Raw genomic sequence first — 17,326 nt, forward strand, 5'->3', positions numbered from 1 at the left:
TATGTCCACCATCTTAGAAAAAGGACCACACGTTATTGGTACAGAAGCTGCAGATATTTCCATTTACCTCACACAGTGTCACACTTTTCTGTATTTCTAATTTCTATTTCCTTTTTTCCTCTACTTTTTACACTTTTTGTATAGTTAAACAAGCCTTCAAATCTGGTTTTAAAATATGTTAGCTCTACTAAATTTATTCTAATCCACGGAGATTATATTTACTTAAAATACTGTTTCATTCAGAATAGACAAATTATTTCTGCTTTCAATATATCCAATGATGCCTAATTTTATTGAGTGTTGGATGATAGGCTCACAATGCTGCATTTAACATGATTAGAATCAAAATGACTATACAGGGTCTGTGCAGTGGTACTGCCTCACAGGGTCAGGCATACTAGTGAATGCAACAAAACATACATGTATTAAACCATCTGTATACACTTTGTATTGATTTTCTAACATAAAATGAGTGCCTTATCAGCAGAATAGAATAATTATATATTTGGTTATTTAGTTGTGAGATCATCCATAGGAAGAAAAATTAACAAAAGGAAAGAATAGTGTTGATGTCACTGGGGAAAACTTCACTTAGGCATTTTGACTTGAGCTTAACTTTGAAGAATTGAAAGAGCATGGTTAAAAACAGAGAAGAGAAAAGAATTTCAGCAAATCATATTTGCAGGGGGATTGTCCTAGACCAACTAGAATTGCATTAACCTGTTAGGCTCATAATTACATAGCTCACATTAGTGGGCTTTATTTTTCTTTTTCAGTGTGGATTGTTTTGTTTTTTTTTTTGTTTTTTTTTTTTTTTGAGTCTTGGCAACTGAATTCCCAGAGGAGATTTCACATCTGCTTGTCATATAAACTTTAGCTCTAGTATAGCAAGGATTAAATTCTTCCTTAAATCCTGACCGAGAGCATTTCTCCCACTTTATTTGACATAACACTATATCATAGTGATGTTGGTTCTTTCCCCACTCACTGTATAGTGTAAATCTATTGCATGCCACAAGAGCAGCTGAGTATTAGATGCAGAGTATTGTCAGAGGTGCTGATAGTTTCATCTTTCTGAGGGAAAGGAAATGCTGGGTCTTGAAATTCGGTTGCAATCCTGGCCCCAGAGTATAAAATACTTTCGTCTTGAAGGATGTGATTATTATGGACTATGTTTCTAGGATTCTTTTATTTTATTTTATTTTATTTTATTATTACTCTCAAGTATACAGTACATCGGTTAAACATTTATATAGTTTATACAACAATTCCCCTAATTGCTCTTTCTCTCCTCTGTCTTTCCACCTAGCCATTACATTAATACTAACTACATTCTTTATGCTGTGCTCCCCATCCCCATGACCATCTATCAACTACTAATTTGTAATTCTTTAACCCATCACCCCTTTTCCCCAGCTCCCCAACCTTCTTCCTCTCTGGCCATCACCACATTGTCCTCAATATTTGTAAGTCCATTTTTTGATTAATTTGTTCTTTTTGTTCCTTAGATTCCACATATAAGTGAAATCGTATGGTATTTATCTTTCTCTATCTGACTTATTTCACTCAGCATAATAACCTCTAGTTCGATCCATGTTGTTGTGAATGGTAGAATTTCATTTTCTTAATGGCTGAGTAATATTCTATTGTATATATGAACAATTACTTCTATATCCAATTGTCCGTTGATGGGCATTTAGGTTGCTTCCATATCTTGGCTACTGAAAATTGTGCTGCCATGGATATTGGAGTGCATTAATCTTTACAAATTATTGTTTTGGTTTTCTTTGGATAAATACCCAGAAGTGTAGTTGCTGGGTCAAAAGGTATATATCCATTTTTAATTTTTAAATATCCTTTCAGATATGAATATTGTGTTGTTCTTAAAGTTTTTAAAAGTGTTGGAAGGGAGAAGAAGCTGTGATTGATATGGGCAAGAGTGGCCGAAAGAAAACAAGGCCAGAAAGTTATGCAGAATTATAAATATTTGTTAAGTATCTAGTAGTTATATTATACTTTATTTTCCTTTAGCCTGAGATAGAAGATTTGTTTTTAAAGTGTCCACTAGTTGTACAATAATGGCTTCAGGATCATTTTCCCACTCTGTCCTGGTTAATTTTCACTTGAAAATTGATTTCATTATTTAAATATAACAAGTTACACAAAAGTAAAGAAAATCAAAATTGTGAAATGTCTTCTAAGTAAAAATATTTGGTAAGACTATATCTAAGTATCTTCTTCCCCTATAAAATATCAAAATCAATTTAAAAATATACTTTTCAAAAATAATCACTAAAATTTTCCAGCAACAACAAAATAAGAGAACAAGACCACTTCAAAAGGGGTGGCCAAGGAAAGAAATAGAAGTAAGATTTTACTATGATTCAAGTTACTTTTAATACTACCTTTACCCACCAAATCAGTGGTAGGGTATGGAAGCAGGATAATGCAATCTTAAGAATAGCTGAGTGCAGTAAAGAGAATTAATAGGGAGAAAAAAGTAACCTACCAGAGGAAAAACTCTTAACTATTACCATTGTATCTCAGGCAGGGCTGGCTTAATGGGCACAACACTGTACACAGGGGCCCATGCTTACAAGGGCCCTGTGCTTGGTTTAATACTCTGCTTTCACAGTTTTGAAATTCTTAACAAGTTTTGAACAAGGGGCTCTGTATATGCACTTTGCACTGTGTGCCACAATTTATGTAGTCAGTCTTGATCTCTGGGAAAGAATTCACATCTGATCTCATTAGGTTGGAAGAAAACCCCTGCCTGAGCATTAGCCACTCTGAACAAATATTAGAATTATTTGTGGGGGTTTTTAAAATTGCAATGCCCAGGTCATGTTTCAGACCAATTAAACAAGAGTCAGTGGAGGTGAGGGCAAGGATAGGCAGTGGGATGGAATAAGGTACCAATGTTTTTAAAAGCTCCTCAGGTATCATAAAGTGCAACCAAGAATGACAACCACTAAAAGGAAAAGGCATGAGAACACACAAACGTGGAACCAGAAGAGACAGGCATATTAAATGGTCCAAGTGACGTACACAAACTTACTTACCTGTGAATAATTATTGATAAGTTTCAGTCTACGTGTTTCTGATTGACCTGGGAATTGTTGCTAGTAGAAAAGGGTGAGAGAGAGATTTGAATGACTGAGATGATTTTCTTGGATAGAAGCTTTATCTTAAGACATCTACTCTGAATTGGAGAAAGAGGATACCATCTCACATCCCACCACCAGTGTGTAGAAAGCATCCCAGTACAGGACATTTAAATTTCAGCGGGGAGAGAGAAACCATTAATTATCCAGCATGTGACCCCAATTGAGATTTGTTGGTAGTACCCAGCTATCAATTCCAGCTCATAGGGAAACACAGATTCCCAATAAATTGTCTACTAGTCTGATTATAAACTACCTGTAGAGTTGGAACTAGAAATAAATATTTTCCCCCTTAAATGAATGGACCTATACCCCAAGATATGGATTTATAGATTATAGAGTAAATAAGTTTTAATGCTCCCTCATTTATAGGATTGGGAAGAAAGCAGACAGTCCCTAGTGAAATAGGAGTCTGAAGAATTTCAAATTCCCAACATTTTAGGGAAGACAGAACAATTGTGAAAGTACAGGAAGTAGGAGCTGGTATTCTAAAAGCCTGAGCATCAGCAGGGAAACTGGATCCTTCTGTTTGGGGAGGAAGGTACTTTTACTAGAGAATTTTAGCAATGCAACAGTAGCAATATGAACTAATCTCATATCCTTTTTCTTAGGTTTCTTTGAAAGATAGTCCTTAGGCTAAATCTTTGGAGGCTAACTGAGTTCAATTATGGCTTTTACTGAGTATGGCTGGGCACCTTGGGATTAGACAGTTGTGGCTTTAGTAACTTATTAAACCTTGTGAAATATTACACTTAAATAAGTCAAAGTCTTACTTCAAACTTAGTAATGGTGCTTAAACTCAAGTGCTAGAAATATCAAGTTGATGCTATCACTTTTCAGTCCTTAGCTACTTTGGGCCAGTCTAAAGATCAAGAAAACACTTTTTTATAGACATACATTCAGATTTCTGGTTCCTCAAAATATGGTAAGTTTGCATGGACCTACATTTAAGAGGCTGATGGATTAGTTAAACTATATTTAAAAAATGAGAAAAGCCAAGCATGAGAAATACAAGATAGTTGATAACAGTTTGTCTATTAAAACAAAATCCAAGAGTAGAATAAGGCAAGATGAATATGTGAGTATGGTTGGGGGAGAGGTATTTAAGTATGGCCTGGTGCTCCTATCATTGACTTTTGTGGATTGGTGATACATTATTTGCTCCCTATAGCATAGAAAAATGCTATCCAGCACTAGGCTATCCAAAAATAGTAGGATAACATCAGGATTATTCTAAGATACCCTGGCTGGGGTGGGAAGTGAATAACAACACAGCACAAGAAATAGTGATTACCCCATGGAAAAAGAAGTGTCAGGGCTTTCTGCCCTGAGAAACAACCCCATCTCCATCTTCTAAATTGGAGATTGGAACTTGAATATTGATCGCTCTACACAGACTCACATTGTTAGGTTAACTAGCCAGTGTCCCCAGGAAAAAGTGAGTTCAGAGAGAAAAAATAAAGTGTTTTAGCACAGCAACCATAGCAAGAGAAAGACAGTAAAAAAGACCATCTTGTCTATGGACATGCCACCCTGAAAAAGCCCGATCCTGACTGATCTCGGAAGCTAAACAGTGTCAGGCCTGGTTAGTATTTAAATGGGAGACCACCTAGAAGACCAGCTGCTATAGGTGCAAAAAAAAATAATAATAATAAGGGATTGCAAACTGATAAGGTTCTTGTAATCTGTGAGGTCAACCGAGGGTTGCCTAAATAAATCAATCAATAAATAAATAAATAAGACCACCTTAACCAGTTAAAGTATATTCATAGAACCAGGTAGTAGAAATAGGGGATGACATTAGAAAAATGAATCAAGAAAAATAAGACATTAAAAGTATTTACAGGAAATATATTGAGTCTGAAAATTATAGTTGATGAAGAAAAACACAACAAATGAGTTGAATTGCACAGTCAATACAGCTGAAGAATGAATGTATGAACTGAGAGTAAAGGTCAAGGAGATAACACATTGTAACCAGGTGGGATTATTCCAAAAAACAGATATTATTCAGTATTAAGAAGTGTAGTATGTTATAGCCAAAGATAAACCCCATATAATAAATCTCTACAGATATTGGAAAAGCATTTAACAAAATTTAATGTCCATTGTTGATTTACAAATGATTAAATAAAATGGAAAGTGACTAATATTCCTACATAATAAAATACTTATCTTGACTTAAAACCCAACAACTTAGTGGAAAAAAAAAAAACTGGACAACTCCTCTACAATCAAAAAGACAAAAATATTCACTATTGCCATTATTACTTAACAGTGTATTTGAAGTATTAGCCAATACAATTAGACAATATTTTATATATACATATATAACATAGAATACCTAATATATTCCATGTATGTGGAATAAGAATTGTGGGTTAAGTTAAACATAAAATTAACATATAAATCAATAACCTTCATATATATATATATTTTTTTTCTTTTTTTTTTAGGCGAGGCAATCCTTGGTTGACCTCACAGATTACAAGGGCCTTGTCAGCTTATAATACCTTATTTTTTATTTTTTATGCCTACAGCACTGGGTCTTCCTAGGTGGTCTCCCTTCCAAGTACTAACCAGGCCCCACCCTGCTTAGCTTCCAAGATCAGATAGGATTGGGCTTGTTCAAGGGGGGCATGGCCATAGACTAATCTTCACATACAAAAGCAACTAGCTAGAGAATATATTGAAGAATATACTCCACTTAAAAGAAAAATGTAAAATAAAATACTTTTGAATAAAAAGAAATATGTAAAAGCTATATGAGGGAAATTGAAATGCTTCTCAAGGATACTTGAAAGAATGAAATGTTTTCAATACTTTTAGATATGTAGATTTAAGATGTCAATTTTCATAGATTAATATATAAATGTAATGTAAACCTGATAAATACACCAACAGAGATCTTTTATTCCCCTCCCCCCTCAAAAAAACTATTCAAACTGAAGAAACATTGGGTAGGAGAGGAAAAGCAATCTCCACTTTAGGGAACACCAGAAGCAGTGTCGTCAAGGTAAATGACAGGGAACATACAGAGAAGAGGTAGGGAACACATAGGAAGTGGATTGTAATGGAGCATTCCAAAAGGCACAATGAAAGGGGTTTTAGGAAAGTAAAGAGGTTGGGCCAGAGAAAAGCAAGTCGAGAGCCTTAAAAGGATACAGAATGCTACAGGGTAGAGTAGCAAACTTCTCCTGGGAAATTTATAGTAAGTAGTTCTCCAAAGTTTAAGTAACAGTGATGGGCAAGAAGTGGGTGAAGAGAGAGGAAATGCAGTCATTTTATTCCAAGCAAATAACTGTAGCTTTCTTATATTAGCTTAGAGTGCTGTGTGATCAAGGGCAATCCAAAAATCTGAGTGCTGGTTACAGAGCTGCTGAGCTCTTAGTAATATTACTAATTAGAACAGAGAAGCTGGAAATATGAAACATTTTAATAAGGTAAAGTAATATTTCCTGAGGTAAAATAGAAGTGTGTATTTGTTTTGGCAATATTGAATGTTACCTGATGCCTATACTCCTGAAAAACAATAATGATTAAGAAATGCTCCTACCTTTTTGTGTTCGAAGAAACAGCTTGGTGCGAAGAGCTATCCTTTTCCATATGACTTAGATGACTCTTGTGATGATCTCCTTGATTACCTATGACAATACCAGATACAGATGCTTTTAATCACCACTCTTTGTTTAATAAAGGATTAATTGTACTGTTTGTTCTCACTGATCAATCTGAACAAAATGCCCACTAATGTGACTTAATCAAAATTTAGTTATGTTTTTCTCCTCCTCTATACACTTTGATTTGCCCCTGATGTTATGCAAGCGCTGGGACATGGAACAACTCTCTATGGCCCTTCCCAAGAATTGGGATGATGAAAAACATTTCCTGCTCAACTGTTTGATTATGCTACCTGTTCACCCCACTCCCCTATACCTGGTTTCTTTCAGTCTTGTTTATTCCTCCCCAATAAAGCCCTTTCTGTCTGACTTTTAGAACACTTATAGATTGAATACTTGGAGCATTTCTCCATTGCAGTAGTTCCCCTTAATAAAGTTTTTCTTACTGATGTCCAGATTTGCATGTTTTCTTTGACAGTTTATTTTGTTTTGTTTTGTATATTGACCTCTGTGGTGGTGCTTGCTCACTTAAATTAAAAGTTAAAGAGAAACTAGAGGCTTGAGGGTCCTGGAGCTATAAACTTGAGACTCATCTGTATGGAGGTGGGAGGTGACAGATGACAGTTGAAGTGATGAGGTAAATCAGAATTATCATTAGAGCTTGCAAAGAAGAGTAGAGATTTGGGGCTGGTACCTTAGGTATATTAGAAATTTTAGAAAAATTAAGAAATCATTGTAGAAGGAAAGTAATAAATTAATAAATCTTTCTATTTTTAAATTTTTTTTAGTTAAATGATTAACTCATGAATAACTAGACTTAATATTTTCTTTAAAAAATCCTTAAGAAACAGCACAATTCAATGGAAAGGGCATTGGAAATTAAGAGATTTGGAATCTCCTCCTTCTCTCACAATAATTATCTCTTTGACTGAAAGTAATTTACTTTGTTCATTTGTTAAATAAAGGGAGCAAAATTGATATCTTCAAGGTATTATCTGTCTAAAAAAAATCTATGAATTACGAAATCAAAGTTCTGCTTTGTCATCAGGATTCAATGACTTTTGTAAAAATGAAATGGATGCTAAAATCTGCTGTCAAAGCTTTAAAAGATACAAGACAAAATGTTGCTGAAGTCATTATAGAAAATCACTTCAAGGACACTTTAAGTTCAAATGATAATGCAAGGAAGTCACAGCACAAGGGAGCTGTTATCAATGAGCAAAGGAGAAAGAAGCCAAAATATTGGCAAGGAAACCAATAAATATTTAAAGAGAAAAAAATTAGCCAGGATGGAACATGGACCCAAAGCAGTAGACATTCCAAATTCTTTATTAAAGATTTCTGAAAAGGATTCTGGACTTCTCCCTTAACTCCAGGTGTTAACTTGTCCCTTAACCCCAAAATAAAAAAAAAATAAAAAAATAAACATTAAGTAAAACCAACAGAAAGAACCCCAGGTGTTAACTTGTCCCTTAACTCCTGCTGACCTCCCCCCATACACACACACACAAAAAAACATTAAGTAAAATCAACAGAAAGAAAGGGTCTGAGGGCCCTCTTGGAAGTAACAGTGATGGAGAAGAATTACAGGAAGAAAAAGGTTTTACAGTCCTCCATGTCTCAGGATAAGTGATAGTAGTAGTGACCTTTTTATTGGGAAAGGCATTCTTCATTTTGAAAGAAGGAAAGTAGTTGCTATTCTTCAGTTAAAAAAATAACAAAACCTGAAAAAACTTTACCTGAAAAAAATATACTTGAAAGTTATTAGAATATAGGAAATGATAAAAACTAGTTAAGTACAGAATCCAGGAAGTTTGGATCATTGTTTTTACCATTCTTTATTCAGATCTAAAAGTTCTAGAAGACATTATAGAGAACAGCTCCAAAAAGCAAAACTCCGGGTTTTCAGTAAAATGAACCTCAGATTATGAAATAATTTTTTGAAAATACAAAACAGCAGTTGCAGCTTCACCTTTCATGGGAAGCAGGCAAGAGGCGAAAGCATAGCAATCTAAAATAGTTGTTTCAAGGGAAATATTTACATTCAATAATTGATTAACAAAGTCTTTTTAAAAACATTTTCATATACTTTTTTTTTACTAGCCTAATATGTAAACATTTATTTGACTAAGTCTTTTTGGAGGGGTTATAGACATACATTTGTTTTTGTCTTTGTTTTTCTTTTTAAAGAGTATTCAATTTATGTTTACTTAAGCCTTTCACAAATCAAGTACATACTTAAATTGATTTTAACAATATACTCCAGAATGTTTCCTCTATGAAATAACTTTGAGATTACAACTATTTCATATTTTCTCATTTGTGTTTATCATGAAGAGGATTTCACTGGTCCAGCTCTGTTTTTTACTTTAAAAATAAATGTCAAGATATACTTAAATTAATAATAGCAAATTATGAGGCAGTTGTAGCTATTTTAATATATATCACCTTTGTGAAAAGTTATTTTTATTAACAAAACTAAGATAGTAATTTTTTTGGCCTACAGATAATAAATTATATAAGAAAAATTATTTTTTTATTATAATTTAACAAATAATGTAGATTTCCAAAAATCTCAGATGTTGGCACTAGGCAGTTGGCACCGATGCCTCTGTTAAGATTTTTGTTGGCAAACCATATGTTGATTAGTAACTGCTATTTCCTGTGGTGATTGACTTAGTTTCTTAAAAAAGTTGTAGACCACTATTTTTTCCTATTATGAACACTCCCATAAAGAAACTTAACTACAGGTAATTTAACACAATAAAATGTTAAATATCTTTTTATCACCACAGGAAAAGATGTTTCCTCACCACAAGTATTAAAAGAGCCATTGCCAGAAATCAGATATACTTCTTACATCTAATCCGTCAATGATCCCACTTTAAAGTGTATTTAAATGGAGAACATAAAAACATATTCACAAAGCAACACTATGTCAATTTTCAAGAAAATTTTTGAGAAGCAATTCTTTCATAAGAATGTCAAAGGCAAATGAGAATTGCCATTTTGGACCAATAAAAGAACAAAGAAAGGAAAATGACTGAACTAACTTCCATCATTAAAATTAAGTAGGATGTGAAAATATTTAAACAGAATAAGTTTTGAAAATAAATTAACTATTTTAAATCTCTTCAGTTTGGTTTTACAAACATTTCAGTGCTAAACCCTGACATTTTGATTTAACTTATATTTGCAATTTCTTATACCATTACTTAGGTGAAAGCATTCAGCATACGGTCAACTCTTTTTTTTTTTTTAGGCAAAGCAACCCTTGGTTGACCTCACAGATTGCAAGGACCTTGTCAGTTTACAATCCCTTATTTTTTTTTATTTTTTACACCTACAGCACCTGGTCTTCCTAGGTGGTCTCCCATCCAAGTGTTAACCAGGCCCAACCCTGCTTAGCTTCCAAGTTCAGACAGGATCAAGCTTGTTCAGGGTAGCATAGCTGTAGACAACAATCAACTCTTGATATATGGATTCATTCAGTGCTAACAAACATACAGAGACTGTATTAAGATTTTTATTATTTAATCTTCAACTCCATAGGATTGCCACCATTTTAAAATGAAGAAATTGAGTCACAGAATGTTCAACTTGCTTGTCTAACCTCCAATAGGTACTAAGTGACTGATTTGGGATTTCCACTCAGGGCTCTCTCCCAAGCCCATGCTGTTGAAATACTCTGCCTTATATTTATATATCCCACTCAAGCCAGGTCATTACCAGAACTAACCTTTTTCTTTTCAAGCTACACATTTAATACATGGAAGAATTAGGAGAAGATTGGGAGAAGGTTTTGGATCTTAGCCCTCTTTTGCATTTTTCCTGTGTACCTAATCCTCTGAGCTTTATTCCACCTTTTACCAGTTGTCAGAGGCAAAGGCCAAGTAGATAAAAATTGTAAAGGCTAACTCATAACCTTCTTTTTACATTCCGGTTTTTCTTTCTTTTTATTCAGCCTCACACTTCTCTTTGGACAGCTTTGATTCAACAGAGACTTGGTACAGACTGGATCTTACTTTAGGGTATGAAGTCTATTATTTAAGCTTCCTCTTGAGAGGAAGTGCTATTCTAGTCAGTGTCTTTGACCTCTACGAAATCTGCTGTTGGGAAGTGTTAAAAAGTTAGGCATTAAAAATTGTATAGCTGGTTCATTAAATCAAAATTTCCACTGATATATTAACCTGACAAGTAATGGCTGTAGTAAGCTCGTGCACTGTATTATCAAGAACAGCATTCAAAAAAGAATACAGCTTCTAGGTCAAGGCAAGACCAATTTAGTTTCGTTTCATGTTAATTTAGTAAAGAGACTCTTTCCATATTCATTAGTCATAAGACCAGGAAGATTGCTTAACTGCCTGAGGCTTTCTTACCCATTCGTTCCCCTTTATACATTATGATTCTTTTATGAGAAGAAATGATGTATATAAATGAGTTTCAAAGCTAAAATATTCTATGTAGATATGTTCTATTATGTGACGCATTGTTTCTTCAGCTAATGCAAGTTAACTAATTAAAGCCAGAGAAAAGCTCAACACACTTCTGACTCTCTGAATTCATTCATCTTTATTTATTTGTAGATTTATACATATATTTGCTCAGTACATCTCAAACAGTAAATACTACTATTTTTGATATTAGAGATATAGCAATTAACCAGACATATCACAGATCCAGCTCCTATGGGGTTTACATTTTGGTGGACATCTTATTTCTTGGGGAATTTTTTTCTTCTATTAAAAATTCAATAGAAAACAATATATCATTGACTCAGCCCAACTTTATGTATAACTATCACGGTCTATTAAGAAGAGTTTGTGCCATGACTTATCATTAAATGTTAGAGGGCCTATATTAAAAAACAAAACAAAACAAAAAATACCTTCATCCGTGAAAATGTCTTCAGAACAGAGTACCCAGCTGGGTAGTCATAAGATATAATTATATTCATATACATTTTACTATCATTGGGTAGTGTATCAGATTGAATAGGTCAGTAATATTATTGAATATGTTTCTGTGCTATCATTGATCATTTTTGGCTGATGTTTATATAATTTAATCAATTTCCACATACATTTTACCTTGTGTTTTTAAGAAACAACCCTATTGTACTCATTTAAAAATCAGAAACTTTCAAAAATGTGATGACTATTAAGCAAAAGTACTTTTAAAAGAGGAAGTTCTCAGAGAAAGGAATGCTAAACTAATTATCTGATTTCAAAATATTTCCCCCATATTTACATTTAACTTTTAACATAAATTTAGTGTTTTCAGATATTAAAATGAAAATTAAAAATTTTTAAAAATTATAAGTTTAAAAATTATTCCAAATTACTCAAATCTAACCATTTTTAACATTAGTAGGATATCATCATAGTTGAATATCTATATTCATATCTGATATACAAATAGAAGAACAAATGATTTGATGGATGAATACATGAATGGATAGATGGAAAGAAGAGCAGAAGTTATTTTGAAGAAATTAAATCATACTATACTTAATTAAAATATTAAATTTACTTATTTTTGAATTTATCAGAAAAAAATGATACAGAAATGAAGCTAATAGTTGTTGAACTTTAAATATCTTATAAATGTAAGTTTATTAATACTTAAAATACCCTATGTGATTTAAAGATAACTAATATTGAAATGGGTATAATTTTGTTTCACTGTTTGTAACAATTAAATCTTGCCCTTAAAGATGAAATTAACAACATTTTAACCCACCTCTTCTCTCCCTGTCTCCTAGTTTCTGTAGCTATTTCTACTTGTAAAAGGTCTTAAAATCTTTCTCTTCTGTAATCATAATCTCTGTACTTGTTCTGTTTTATTTTTGTATTTAAATGGATTCATTGCTCATTCCCAGTCATTTTAGCATATTCATAGCATATGAGTGATTCTTTTAATCATTTCTTGGTTGGCTGGATTTCATTGTCACATTACATTTTTTTGGATGCATTTTCAAGTAAGGCTCATGGATACCGTATTACAGAGAATTCTGTTTGCTCTTAAAATGTTATAATTATCCATGTATGGCTTTTTTTACTTGTGAGAAGATACTGGATCTACAAAGATATATAAGTAGATATGCCTGACCTGGAAAATTTTAAACTTGACCAAACAACCATATACTATACTAAATACAATATTAATTAAGCTCAAGATTGGTAAATTTTCAGGACAAGAACAGATTGAGCAAAAGCACAGAGATGAGAACCATCATGCAGGGGTACAATTAGAATTTTGGTTGTGGTGGAACAGATGGTAAAACACAACAGGATAACGAAGTCTGAAACAGTAGATCTAGACCAGTGCTTAAAGGCCCTGAAACCCAACTTTATTCATAGAAAATGGTATAATAAAATAGAGTCAATCAATTTCCATCCCACTTCCACCTCCATCCTCAGATGTTTGCTATCAATGTTTATTGTCATCTGGCATGGAGTGTTGTACTTGTCTTTTTTCATGGCATTTTTATTGATTTTTGACTTGGCTCTATTACAGAGTTAAGTGACTTTTTCAGAAATAGCTCTTATAACACACATTTAACAATGTGTGCTAGTTGTTTTTACACTTGAAATCAACGTGGCTGCAAATAATATTGCAGCATCTCAGCTTTCTTTGAACATCTGCAGATACTATCTACTATTTTCAAGCAATAAATATTGCTTTACAGAAGTGTAAAGCCAGCTTAGTGTTTACTGCTTATAAATCACTTGCTCTTTTTCTTTAGGGCACCTGAAGAATTTTGTTTGTTTCATCATTTAAGATTAAAAAAATGTAACTGGGGGTTACGAATTTCTATAAATTGTCCTCTGTAGTTTTCTTTTTCCTGAAAAAAAAATGTCTATCCTTTTTATTTGTAGTTTCAGTTCTTCTTTCATCCTAGGAATATTTTACTGTATTACATCTTGAGTGCCTATCTGGTTTATTTGTTAACCTCTTTATTGTTATGTCGCATCATTTGGCCTTACTTTTTTTTTTATTTATTGTCTTCTATGTAATTTTATATTTATCTTTTCCTTTTACACTTATCTATAAGATAATCTACATACCAGTTATTCAATTTTAAGTTTTATTTGTTTCTGGCTCTAATTTGTTTATTTATTTTTATTTGACCTTATTTAGACTCTTTTCTTCCTTGGGTCTAAATTTTTCAATTTTAGTTCTGTGCATTGACTTACTATCTTGTCTCAGAGCTCTTGTTTTATTGACTCTAGTTGCCTAAACTATAGCATGAAAAATTCTCATGTAATTATTCTGCTGTTCCTTGAGTCATGATTAATTTCAAAGTGGGGGTTTTGTTTATTTCATTCTACTTTGTTTTATTCAATATGTTTACATAATTGCTGTGTCCCTTTTTTTTTTCCAATTGCTCTTGTTTAATTTGGGTTTTCTATTGTCGGCCTACTATGTTTTACAATAGGTAAATTTACTCTGACACCCTGTTTTTGTCTTGAAGTGGTGGCTAAAAAACTCACTCCTCCCTGTCTCCCTGGAAGAAAATGTCAACGCCCTAATCCCCAGAACCTTTGACTGTATTAACTTAAGTGGCAAAAGAGCCTTTGCAGATGGGATTAAGTTAAGGATTTTGAAATGGGAAGATTATTCTGGATTGCTGTGTGGGGGTCAATGTAACCATAAGAGTCCTTATGAGAGGAAGGCAGGAGAGTATAGAATGGAGATGTAACAATAAAAGCAGATGTTGGAGTGATGTGTTTTGAAGATGAAGAAAGGAAATAAGGGCCAAGGAATGCAGGCAGCCTCTTGAACCTTGAAATGGCAAGAGAACAGATTCTCCCCTAAAGCTTCCAGATGGAACCAATTCTGCTGACACCTTGATTTTAAAATTTAAAATCCATAATAGACTTCTGATCTATAGAAATAGTATGATAATAAATTTTTATTTGAAGTCACAGAATTTATGGTAATTTGCTACAGCAGCAATAGGAAACTAACATGGTAAGGGATCCTTAGAATAATCCTTTCTCTTAGATCTAGACCTAATCCAAGCCATTTTACTTCTGAGAGAAATCGTTCTTTTATTTTTTTCTGTTTAAAAAATATATATCGTTGAGTTAATAATTCTCCTTATTCACTAGCCTGGTCAAGGAACCACTTGTGATTATTTTATTGAAATATATACATATATATTTATGTTTATCTCTGATCACCAGTTCCTTTTTGATACTCCTACCTATAGGAATATATTTTAATGGGTTTGATTTCTATCCTTGGAAATTAACTCTATAATATGTACATACTATATTTTGCTTTTTCATTCTTCTTGCTTTGTAGACGAAACTAAACAAAAATTCCACCTCGCTGCTAGCATAAATAATGCTGTGAACATTATGGAATGAGATTATAAGGTCATAGATAATATGTTTATTTAATTTTACAAAATGTTGGCTAATCGTTCACCAACACAACTAAATAGATCAATACTTCATTTAGATTGTGATGATTCCTATTTTTACTCATATCTTTCTAATTATTTGTATAGTTTGATCTAATTTTTACCAGTTTGATATATGTAAAATAGTATCTAATTTTTGTTTTTACTTGATAACTGACAAGCTGGAAATTTCTTGATAAATGTGCCTACATTCAGTGGCTATGAGAGGTTGAACCCATGGTAAGTTGGGGAGAACACCCAGTTGCAGAGCTTACTGGGAGAAGGAGGCTTAAGCATGATCTGGTTCTGATGTAAATGCTAATGTTGGAAGTAAATGCATATTGTCCTTGAGGAAGAAGCTTAGTCACTGGTGGATGGGATGTAGAATGGAACCAAGCACAGAGTTCAAACCCTGTACAGAGCCAGGCTGTTTCCAGAAGATGTAGATGAGGGCCTGGAATAGAAGCTTAGAGAATGAGACTTTTAGGCTTAACAGGAACAGGATTTATGACAAGAGCCAGGAAATGTAAAGCCAAGGGTTTCCTCTTTTCCTATGTCTCTGGGGAAGTTATAAGAAAAAAAGTAGCAAAGAGACAATGGCTTGTTGTAAAAATATATCTGAGACTATTTCCAATATTAAAGGAGATTCAATAAATGTTATAGTTGTATGGAATTATGAGATGTTCTCAAATCCACACATATACACCAATATATACCTCATAAGTAACATCTTTGTATGTAAGTTAAGCATTATCAAAAAAGAAATAACATTTACTATTTTCTGTGAGACAGGAATGGTTCTAGTTTTTTTCAGGTACTGCCTTACCCTCACCATTGAGATTTAATAATGTGGTTACCCTAGATACGTAAAATAATTTCCTTTGTTTTATACAAGTCATCTATCCTCTAGTTTTCGTATCAAGTGAGAGATATAAAAATTCAGATTAATGGTAGAATTTCCATTGGATAAAAGGAAACACTCTAGTCAGTTGTAGTTTGCACCAGTCTTGCAGTCCTGTGAATACTAGCTATGTCCCTGAAGTGCACTGATGTAATAGTACATAGGTCATAGAATACTGCTGAAGCCTTAGCAATGACTTGCATCATAACAGCCCTGGTAGTGTGCTAAGCACTGCTCAGGACAGTGATTTGGTGAGGAAATAGCCTCTCAAGTGACTTGTTGTTATTCACTGTAGTTTCTTTGTATTGACTGTACTCGTATTTTGATTCCTTGTCTTCATCAACTGACTCAGTGTGAGCTCAGTTTGGGGGAGAAAAGTATTTGATTTGAATAACTCTTTAAGAATTCAACCATGAAGAAGAAACAAAAAAGGAAACATCTGGAAAGCACATCCTCCACCAAAAGTGTGAACATATCAAGAGGTATGTGTTAAACACATTCTCTGGGCATATGGTAACAAGGATCTGCATTCTAAAGAAAGAGAGAGGGAGAGGGCAGGGAGAAGGAGAGGGAGAGATTGAGATTGAATGTGTGTATGCTGGTCTTTTTGAGGGTCCCAGTAGTTTGAGAGTAGAGAAAATTTAGATGTGGGATCCTTGTCTCTGTGGCTTTAGGACTTGCGCGACCTATACCATGTCATTCTGGGTTAATCTGTTACAGATGTAATGGTTGATTAGTATAATTTTTCTTACAAAATGTATTTTCCTTTATTTGATTTCTGCCTAAGGGCATTGTTTAAGTAAATGATGTTGTTATAAATTTTCCGATATTACTTTCTCCTGTTAATAAAGAAAAAAAAAACGTGGCTCATAGAGGTAAGAAAAAAATTGGAAAACAAGTTTAAACAATAAAAGCGGGTTATGTAGGGATGAAAGTATAATGTCATAAAGATTTTACTTAAGAGTAAAAACAAATTGTTTTGTGTCAGTCTATGAGAATGTAAAAGTGGGGCTCCGAGATGAAATGTAAGAAAAAAACAGGACACACACACACACACACACACACACACACACACACAAAACATCATTTAATCATGATGGTTGAATTGAAGAGAAAGTTTGGCTCTTTCTGGAAAAATGAAGAACTGAAATAGTTCTGGCTGCTATGGAGATTAAAAGTAAACAAGAAACTCCCATGAAGAAGAGCCATTGCTCAGGGGCGGAAGGGA

At 33.4% G+C, this 17,326-nt stretch overlaps 2 pseudogenes; both read right to left on the reverse strand.

Moving 5' to 3' along the window:
* Positions 1-5,695: 5,695 nt before the first annotated feature.
* Positions 5,696-5,815, reverse strand: LOC120590971 (uncharacterized; annotated as a pseudogene).
* A 4,309-nt stretch (positions 5,816-10,124) lies between these two features.
* On the reverse strand, positions 10,125-10,243 carry LOC120591007 (uncharacterized; annotated as a pseudogene).
* Between the last annotated feature and the right edge of the window lie 7,083 nt (positions 10,244-17,326).

Source organism: Pteropus medius, unplaced genomic scaffold (genome assembly GCF_902729225.1).
Source record: "Pteropus medius unplaced genomic scaffold, Ma_sr-lr_union100, whole genome shotgun sequence".
NCBI classification, from domain to species: Eukaryota; Metazoa; Chordata; class Mammalia; order Chiroptera; family Pteropodidae; genus Pteropus; species Pteropus medius.